Here is a 10576-nt window from a genome sequence, read left to right as displayed (position 1 = left end):
CGAATTGAGCGATCAGCAAGGATAAGAGTGAGCTTGGTAGGCTTGAAGTCTGTCATACCCAGGCGAAGAGCCACTGATCTTGGCATTAAGTTGACACTAGAACCAAGATCACAGAAAGATCTAGCAAATCTGTTAGTAAATATAGTGCAATCAAGAACAAAACTACCTGGATTAGGAAGCTTCTCTGGGATCTTGTTCTGGATAATAGCACTGACTTGAGCTGATATCATCATCACTCCATGCTCAGCATTCAAATCCTTAGTCACCATCCTCTTGACATATCTCCTAAGCATTGGAGAATTCTTCACAGCATCAATCAAAGGTAGCTCAACAATAAGCTTGTCCATCATTGCCTTGCATTTAGCATCATCTAACTCTTGTTTGGACTTCCTTGGATTCTTGGGAAAATGAACCTTGGGTTTGTAAACTTTCTCAGCAACTGGTGTGGAAGATGTGTCTTTCTGGGTTTCGGTCCGTGGTTGGCATCGATCAGTACCAAGGTGGCATCGATCGATGCTGACCTCTAGTGTAGAATCCGTGGTTTCGGGTGGACAGGGTGTCGACCGATGCTCTTCAGTGTCGGTCGGCACTAGTTCCGCAGAAACATCCTCATCCTTTTCAACATCAATCAACTCAAGTATATCATGAGATTGATCCTTCTGGGGTGTAGAATGGAGTTTTTTGCCACTTCTCAAGGTCACTGCATTGCATGAATGCTTGGGATTTGATTCAGTTCTCCCAGGACGAAATCCCTCTTGCCTTTTGACGGATCCAGCTGTTTGTGCAACCTGACTTTCTAGCTTCTTGACATGAATATTCAAAGCTTCAAACTTCCCATTAAGCTCAGTGTAGACATTGTCAAGCTTCCCATTGAAGGTCACTGTCATCTGTTCTTGACCTTGCAAAAGCTGTTCAAGCATAGCTTCCACCCTACTACTCTCAGCTGTTTTTGGAGGTGGAGACTGATATGAATTGTTGCCATAGGTCCTTGTGTATCCATTACTTTGTTGCTGCTTTTGATAGTCAGGTTTGGGAGTGAAACCAGAAGAATTGCCTTGAAAGTTACTGCATTGCATGTTTCCACTGTAAGGTCTGTTACCTTGCTGATTTCCAAACCACTGTCCGTGATTCCCATAGACATAGTTAACATCCTCTTCCTCACGATTTTCTTGATCAGGTTCTTGCTCATATGTCTCAGCTTCAGCAGCAAATTGAACAGATTTCTTACCCACAAGGAGATTGTGCACTGAATCCAGCTTAGCATTAACAGAAGCTAACTGGTTTGAATCAAACCCTCCATGTAATCTCTTCCGTTCAGCATCAGCTCTCTTAGTACTATTGCTGGAGGCCAAGTTTTCAATCAAAGCTTCAGCATCTTCTGGAAATTTTGTCTTGAAATTCCCATGACTTGCAGCATCTAAAGCCAACTGATACTCCTAGTCACACCCTCTGAAGAAAATGCTCAGCAATTGAACCCTTGAGAAACCATGGTGTGGGCAGTCCCTCTGATAAGCTTTGAATCTCACCCAAGCGACCTTCAAAGTTTCATCTGGTCTTTGCTTGAAAGATGATAGCTTTACTCTCAACTCATCTGACATTGCATCATCATAAAAGTAGTTGAGGAAGGCTACCTTGACGTCATGCCAATTTGTCAATGATCCAGCTGGTAACTGCTTCAACCACTGAGATGCCTTTCCTGCAAGTGAGTAAGGGAAAAGCTTGCAGAAGATGTAATCCTCAGTCACTCCATTAGCCTTGATACTGGTTACAAGATCCTCAAAATGCTCTATGTGGTCCAAAGGATTCTCATTGGACAGGTTAGAGAAAGGTCTTTGTCCAACTAGTTGAAAGTAAGCAGGTTTATACTCAAAATCATTCCTCTGGAATGGAGGAGGAATAATAGCAGACCGGTTCTCATACACAAGATCAGCCCGATTGTAGTCAGCAATGGTCCTGATCAAGTCTCGGTTGTTCTCCTGTCTTTGAACCGGATTGTGGACATGGTTTGCAGCTACACGTCTGTCTGCAGGAAGGGGGTGTCGACCGATACCCTGTTGGTGTCGATCGACACCGTCGGCCTGTTCGTCAACTATCAGAATTTGGTTGTTTCCGACAGCAACTTCAGCAATAATATTCTCTTCTGCATCAAGCTTTTGGCTCTGCTCATTTCACAAGTGGCCCTCTTGATCCCTCAAAGCACCATCCGCATCTGGTCTCAATATGATTGGGTTGACCATCTTGGCTAATTTGGCTGCTTTTGTGTTATCACGCTCTAGTTGTCTTAACTCTTGGTTTGTAAGCTTAACAACTAGACTAGTAGGATTCTTCCTAGTGTTAGGCTTAGGCATGTACCGGAAACACACAAGAGAAAAGAAACAAAAGCGTGTAAGTAGAAAATAAAACGAAAAATTTAGACGAAATACAAAACTCAAATCTAATGGTAGATCAAAGAGTCCCCAGCAACGGCGCCAAAATTTGATATGCTCAAATTAACCCTAGAGCTACTCTCTCAAACAAGAGATCAATGTAGTACTTAGGGGTCGAATCCACAGAGACTTAAGATCAAACACAATAAATTATAGAGTTTTTGATATTACGCTAAACAGATTAAATTGTATTAAAAACAAAAGAAGACAATGCAAAATATTAAATCAAGGTGTTGTGAAATCAGGAAATAAAAAGATTAAGCCTAGGGAATTTCTCAGGTAATTATGAAGTATTAAATCAATAGATTAATTAGGGTTAATGCAATAAAAATCAGATCTAGAACTCTAAACTTTTTGGTAAAATAATTCAGTTCTCACTGCAATTATTATCTAAATTTAAAAACAGAAAATCCAAATCTCTTTGTAAAATTCTAAGTTAAAAATCAGCTTTAAAAACAGGTTTAGATAAGTTCACAAAATCACTTATCCAAATCTCTTTGTAAAAAGTAATTTTGTTCATCAATGGTTTTAATCAGGAAAACAATTATATTTTCATATCAATTAATTTCCCTAAGATAATAATTCTAGGTGATCAATCAAGAACTATTGTAAAGAACAACCAAAGATGAAGATCATAAAAGATTAAGAACCCTAAAAATCACAGATCTAATAAATCATAAAACCCTGTGAAAAACCTTAAACCTAACAAGCAAACTACTCAGACATGTTTAATGAAGAACAAGACATCATACTGAATAATAAGCAATAGATATTAAAAAATAAGAAGGGAGATCAAGAATTCTTCTCTACAAAGCAGTTCTCATCTCTTTCTCTCCCAAAAGCTCTCAATATCTCTCTCTCAAAAACTTGCTAGAAAATAACTTCCTAAAATAAAACTTAAGGGTTTTCTAAAACCCAAAAACACTATTTATATGTCCTAAAACATGTCAGGGACTTGTGTTGTAATTTAGGAAAACTTTGGGTAAAATTGTAAAACTTCCAATTTCTTCTTTCTCTCGTCGGATAAACATGGGCGTCGACCGATGCTCCTTCGGTGTCGGTCGACGCTGCTACTCTGATCCGAGTCCAAGTTCTTTTCCTTCTGTAAAATGCTCCAAAGTCATCCAAATAGCTCCACTTTGTTCCTTCCGTGCCAAATTCCTAAATAACCTGTAAAGACTCAAAAACAATCCTAGAAACAAATGAAAAGACTCAAAAAGCACACTTATATCATGGTTAAAAACCGTAAAAACCATGATATATCAATTGATCTTCTTGTACTTCGACTGCATTAACGAAGATTCTTTCCTCATATGTTTTAATTCGCCCTATAATGTCTTCAAAAGTGGTGGTATTTAGGTCTAACACTTGTTCTAAAGAAGCCACTATATGGATGAACTTCTTATGAGGAAGACAGTTAAGAAACTTCTTAACCAGTTTGGTTTCTTCAATAGATACTCCGAGAGAGGCGATTTTGAAGCAATCTCCGACAACTTTCCTGCAAACTCATCAATTTTCTCTGAATCTTTCATCTGGAGTCGTTCAAACTCAGCCATAAGTGTCTGTAGACGTGCTTCCTTCATACATTCTGCTCCCACATGCCTTGACTTGATAGCGTCCCAAATCTTCTTAGCCGTATCTAGATCACCGATTTGCAGAACAAGAGCCTTACGGAATGGACTGGAACAAAAGAGCCATGGCCATATTATTTTTGTCTTCGTCAGCTGCTTCTGTTCCAGGTTCGATGGCTTCCCAAACCTTGTGAACCTTTAGAGCGATCTTCACCTTTAACGCCCATACCGTGTAGCTTGCTGAATTGAGCATAGGACATTGGATGGACGTAGATCTGGTTCCTTCTTTTGGCTTAGAAGCCACTATCGCACCTTCAGACATCGCTCCCTAAGATATCGTAATGCTCTGATACCAAATCTAGAAATCAAGAACAAAGCTTAACACAGTCTAAAAGAAATCAACTTTATTACTTTAGGAAAAATAACTCAAAAACCTAAAGTTCTCAGAACCTCTCAAATCATCATGATAGGAAGTCACACATTAACAACTCTATTTATAAGGAACTCTCAACACAATATTCCTAAACTCTCTAGGAATATTTTCTTATTTTCCAATACTTGAATAATTTAGTGTAGATTTCAAATTACTTATAAAAATTAAGACACACAATCAAATTAATTCATTAATATTTGGTTAAATTTCTGTGATAAAAAAACTTAAATATGAGAAATGAAAAAAAATGTTAGCAAGCAAATGACATTTTGTGGACCAAAAAAAAGATTCAGTTCATCGATTCTAAAGATAGGCTTTTTTGCAAACAGAATGCTCGTCATTCATCGATCCATCCATCTTTTTCATAAATTTTTATATTGAATATCTACTATTTTCTTTGAGTTTACGATTTATTGAATTCATCACTTTTGTATGCTTACGAGGATTATGGAATTAGATACAAACTAAACGTAAGAGATTATTCGATCTGTCTGAACGTCTTTAATAAGCCATTAATCTTTTTTTATACCCCTTAAGTGTAATTAAAAAATAAGTGGCTTGATTAGATCATTTGGACTGCTTGTAAGCTTTTGTAAGTCATTCTGTTATACGAAGATGTCACCATGATGGTGCTGTGATGGTAAACCCCCTAATATTTTTCTATTGAATTAATGAAGCAAAACTATCGAATTAAAATATGTCCAAGATTCTTGCTTATTCCGTCCATCACATCAACATTCCCAATTTGATCTTTCTGTGGACTATATATTTTTTTTAAAACAAGTCCACGATAATAAGAAAGCTAATTAATATTCTCACCAAAAAAAAAAGCTAATTAATACTCTCAACAAAAAAAAAGGTAATTAATATAAAGAGGCAATTTCACAATTGTGGGGACATTTTGAAAATCTTAAGGAAAAGAAGTTACAAATTATAACAAAGTTACTAATTTTTTAACTATAAAAAGATCACCAAACATGGATTTGTGTCACGTAAGTTCAAGTTTATTAAAAAGAATAAGAATAATATTAAGTTTAAAAAAGGGGAAACAAAAGATATGGCAAAGAACCTCAACTCCGTCAGCTTCACCGTTCTCTTATGTATATTTTCTTGATGGCTTAATCTTGATGGCTTCAGTTCAACTGGTAATAATTTCCAAGCTCTCTATTATGTATATTTTCCAGTTGAGTCTATATCTTATCTTTTAATTATCTTGATGGATACGTAACCATGTAGGAATCCTAGAGACTGAGGCTGCAATTAAGTTCTATTAGGTGTAAAGGACCCGCACATGTCACATAGAGTCAAATGCACATAGGCTAGTTTGCTAATGGATTTTCAAGCCAGTTAGGTGCTTGGAACCTTCGTTTTCAGCTTGACTTTCTCTTGAACGTGACCGAGAAGATTTCACCAAAAATCTATCCTAATAATAAATTTTGACGATTTGCTTTATAATAAGCATGTCGTCGGTGATTTTGAATCTTAGATGAGATTGCCTGAATAGTATTTTTACTGAGTAAAAACTAAGATGACTTGATTGTGGAATGTCCCATTGGTCTCCACGTTGATTTGGCAGTTCGGCTAGACTATAGTCGTGTCTATATATGGCGTGTAACATACATTTGAAAAGAGTTGATCCAAGTATTCTATTCTTTGTGTTCATACTCTTTTATGTTCTGTACAATTCTACTTCCGCAATTCTAACATGGTATCAGAGCAAGGTTGCTGATTCTTAACAACCCAACTCTTCTATCTATTCTCTCTCTCTTGTTCGTGACTACTCTTATTCTCTCCTCGTTTCATACTTAAATCTCTCTGTTTTTACTCATTCTGGAAATTTGCTCAACGGTCCATACTATTTGAACATGGAAAACTCAAAACCGCTTGTGCTACCTACTGTCCTTAAGGGAGGAAACTACTTCCTGTGGTCAAGAACCACCAAAACCGCACTTTGTGGACGTGGACTCTGGAGTCACATCGAAGGAACCAGAGCACCAACGAAAGCCACCAAAGAAGATGGTAAAGAAACCACCAAATAAGACGAGGAGGCATCTAAACTAGAAGAAGAAGCTAAATGGTTTCAAGAAGATCAGACTGTCCTCTCTATACTCCAAAACTCGCTTGAGGCTCCTATTCTCGAAGCTTACTCATATTGTGAGACTGCTAGTGAGCTATGGGAAACTCTCAAAAATGTTTTTCGCAACATATCCAACCTTACTCGAGTCTTTGAAGTCAAGAAGGCTATCAATGATTTAACTCAAGAGGATATGGAGTTCAACAAACATTTTGGAAAGTTTAGATCCCTGTGGGCAGAATTTGAAATGCTCAAACCAAACACCATGGATCATGTGGTTATTAACGAGAGAAGGGAACATGACAAGGTCTTTGCTCTTCTTCTTACTCTGAATCCAACGTTTAACGACCTCATAAAGCATATCCTGAGGTCGGATAAACTGCCAAGTCTCGATGATGTATGCTCCCAGATTCAGAAAGAACAGGGTTCACTGGGCCTCTTTAGCGGGAAAGGAGAACTCTCGATGGCAAACAAAGGGGCCTTCCTACCTGAAGAGAAAATATCAAAGGGGTGGGGGGGGGGGGGGTGAACACTGCAAGCGAAAGAATCACACCAAGGATAAGTGTTGGTTCATGCATCCTCATCTCAGACCAAACATCACCAACAAGGAACCAAGAGCTAATATAACCCAAGTCAAAGCCGAGCAGAGTGTAGCAGGCACATCAAAAAATGGAGAGGAGATGACATCTGGAGACTATGTGAAGAAATCAGATCTGGAAGCTCTCTTCAAATCCTTAGTTGCTATGAAGGACTCCGGTAAAACCTTTTTCACTCATAGCTCAAGTAGGTCTCTAGTTGTTGATTTAGATGCATCACACCATATGATTAGTAACTCGAGCTTACTTGATGATATTAAACTGGCTAGAGGCAATGTTATAACAGCAAATGGAGATAGAATCCATGTTCAAGGAAATGGTAACTTAAAGCTTTTTGATAAGAATTCAAAGGCGTTTTATATGCCTGAGTTTACATCTAATCTTCTCTCTGTTAAAAGGGCAACAAATGATCTAAATTGTTATGCTATATTTGGGCCCAATGATGTTCACTTTCAGGATATTGAGACTGGAAATCTACTTGGAGGAGGTGGTAGCAAAGATGATCTTTACATCCTTGATGATATCTCACCAAGTCTCTCTAAATCTTTCTTTACTAGTTATTTACGTGTTTCTTTTAGTGCTATGTGACATGCTAGATTAGGTCTTCCTCATTCTCGTGCACTCGAATTGATGATGCCTAATGTATCTTTTTATCACTCTAGTTGTGAAGCTTGTATTCTTGGTAAGCATTGTAAGACTGTTTTCCCTAAATCTACTACTATCTATGACAAATGCTTTGATCTAGTTCACTCGGATGTTTGGACATCACCATGCATATCTAGGGACAACAACAAGTATTTTGTGACTTTTATTGATGAAAAATCCAAATATACTTGGATAACTTTACTCCCTGCAAAAGATCGTGTGATTGATGCATTTATAAACTTTCAAAATTATGTGTCTAACCAATTTAATACTAAGATCAAAGTGTTTAGAACAGATAATGGAGGTGAATATACAAGCACTCGGTTCAAAGAACACCTATCTAAACACGGCATCATGCACCAAACGAGTTTTCCATACACTCCACAACAAAATGGAGTTACACAGAGGAAGAATAGACACCTAATGGAGGTTGCATGCTCAATGATGTTCCATATCAAGGTTCCTAAGTGTTACTGGGGATATGCAGTGATGACTGCATGCTACCTGATTAATAGGATTCCAACAAAAATACTAGATGATGTATCACCATTTGAGGTACTGAACAAAGTAAAACCATCTATTGATCATTTAAAAGTATTTGGTTGTGTTTGCTTTGCATTAGTAGCAGGAGAACTTCGAAACAAGCTGGATGCGAAGAGCACCAAGTGTATGTTTCTCTGCTACTCAACAACACAGAAAGGATACAAATGCTTTGATCCTACCAACAATCGTATGTTGGTGTCAAGGGATGTCAAGTTCATTGAAAACCAAGGCTACTTTGATAAAGGGGATTGGAATGACTTGAAAAATTTGGCAACACCAACTGATCAATCCGCTAGTCTCAAGTTTCTTCTTGATCACATTGGTTCTTTACCAAGCTATGCGTCGTCGCCACTGATACAAAGAGCTAGCTCCTGCAAATCTGGAAGAACACTCCTCTGATCACACAAGTGACAACCAAACTCCTCTGATCACACAAGTGACAACCAAGAACTCCGGGAGACTTCACCAACTCCACCTGCAACAATAGTTAGTGAGACCGAGGGGGAGACAACGACTCTACCTGTAGAAACAGAGGAGCTTGAACCGACTCACCAACCATTGCGACATAGTGTTCGGACGAGATCACATCCGTACACATGGAGAGATCAACAATTTTACTATAACAGCCAAGCAGTAGCTCACTCGATTCAAGCTGTTTTCTCTCTTGCTCATCTACCTGCAGAACATCAAGTATTCTTAGGAAAAATTGATGAACATGACATTCCAAGAAGCTATGAAGAGGCTAAGGAGAGTAAAGAGTGGCTTGATGCAGTAGAAGGTGAAGTAGGAGCTATGAAGAGAAACCACACATGGGATGAAGCAGACCTCCCACCGGGAAAGAAAGCTAAAAGCTCAAAATGGGTATTCACTATCAAATATCTAAGCAACGGGATATAGAATGATACAAAGCGCGATGGTAGCCCGTCACTTTACACAAACATATGGAGAAGATTACAAAGACACATTTGCTCTGGTTTCTAAACTCCATACGGTAAGAGTTGTGCTTTCATTAGCTATTAACTTATCTTGCGAGTTATGGCAGATGGATGTGAAAAACACATTTTTACAAGGAGAGCTTAAAGAGGAAGTTTATATGATTCCACCACCTGGTCTTGAGGGTTCAATCACACCTGGGAAAGTGTTGCGATTAAGAAAGGCTAAATATGGCCTTAAACAATCACCAACAGCTTGGTACCATAAATTGAGCTCCACACTCATAAGTCATTGCTTCAAGAGATCACATGCTAATAATACTCTGTTTACTCTTCAAAGTGAGAAAGGTATAGTGGTTGTCCTCATTTATGTTGATGACTTAATCATATCTGGGGACAACACTGAAGGTATTCAAGAAGTTAAAACCTTTCTAAATTCAGTCTTCGATATAAAAGATCTAGGGGAGCTTAAGTATTTCCTCGGGATTGAAGTATGTCGCTCTCCGGATGGATTGTTTCTATCTGAGAGGAAGTACACACTTGACTTGTTATGTGAGACAGGAAAATTAGGAGCAAAACCAGTAGAAACACCACTTTCGGAAGGTTATTAGGTTGAAAGAAAGGGGGAGAGAACGGAGCCCCTATATGAGAATCCCTCTCGCTATAGAAGACTGGTAGGTAAGCTCATATATTTAACCTTACTCGGCCTGACATTTGTTATGCAGTGAACCAGGCCAGTCAGTACATGAAAGCACCAACCACTTATCATTAGAGATTAGTAGAAAGGATACTTGACTATCTCAAAGGAAGTCATGGTCAAGGTATTTGGATGGGCAAGAACTCAAACACAGATCTCGTGGGATATTGTGATGCTGATTGGGGTGGTGATCGGACTGATCGAAGATCAAAAACGGGTTACTGCACTTTTATTGGAGGTAATCTGGTTACTTGGAAAACAAAGAAACAAAAGGTTGTATCAATGTCAAGTGCTGAGTCCGAATATAGAGCTATGAGGAAGTTAACTACAGAACTCATGTGGCTTAAGGCGCTTCTCAAAGAACTAGGCATTGAATCATCTACACCTATTCCAATGCATTGCGACAATCAAGCTGCAATTCACATCGCAACCAATCCAGTGTTTCATGAAAGAACCAAACACATCGAATTAGATTGTCACAAAGTCAGAGAGAAGATTGCAGAAGGAGTTACTCTCCCCTGCTACACTCCAAGCGAAGATCAGCTAGCCGATATTTTCACTAAGACCGCAAGTTACGAAGTTTACTCGCACATTTATGGCAAACTTAGACTTGTGGACCTTACTCGTCCTTGATCTCAAATCCTCTCTCTGTAAAGATC

Source organism: Camelina sativa, chromosome 3 (genome assembly GCF_030686135.1).
Source record: "Camelina sativa cultivar CO46 ecotype springtype chromosome 3, ASM3068613v1".
NCBI lineage: Eukaryota > Viridiplantae > Streptophyta > Magnoliopsida > Brassicales > Brassicaceae > Camelina > Camelina sativa.
This window is presented reverse-complemented; position numbering follows the sequence as displayed.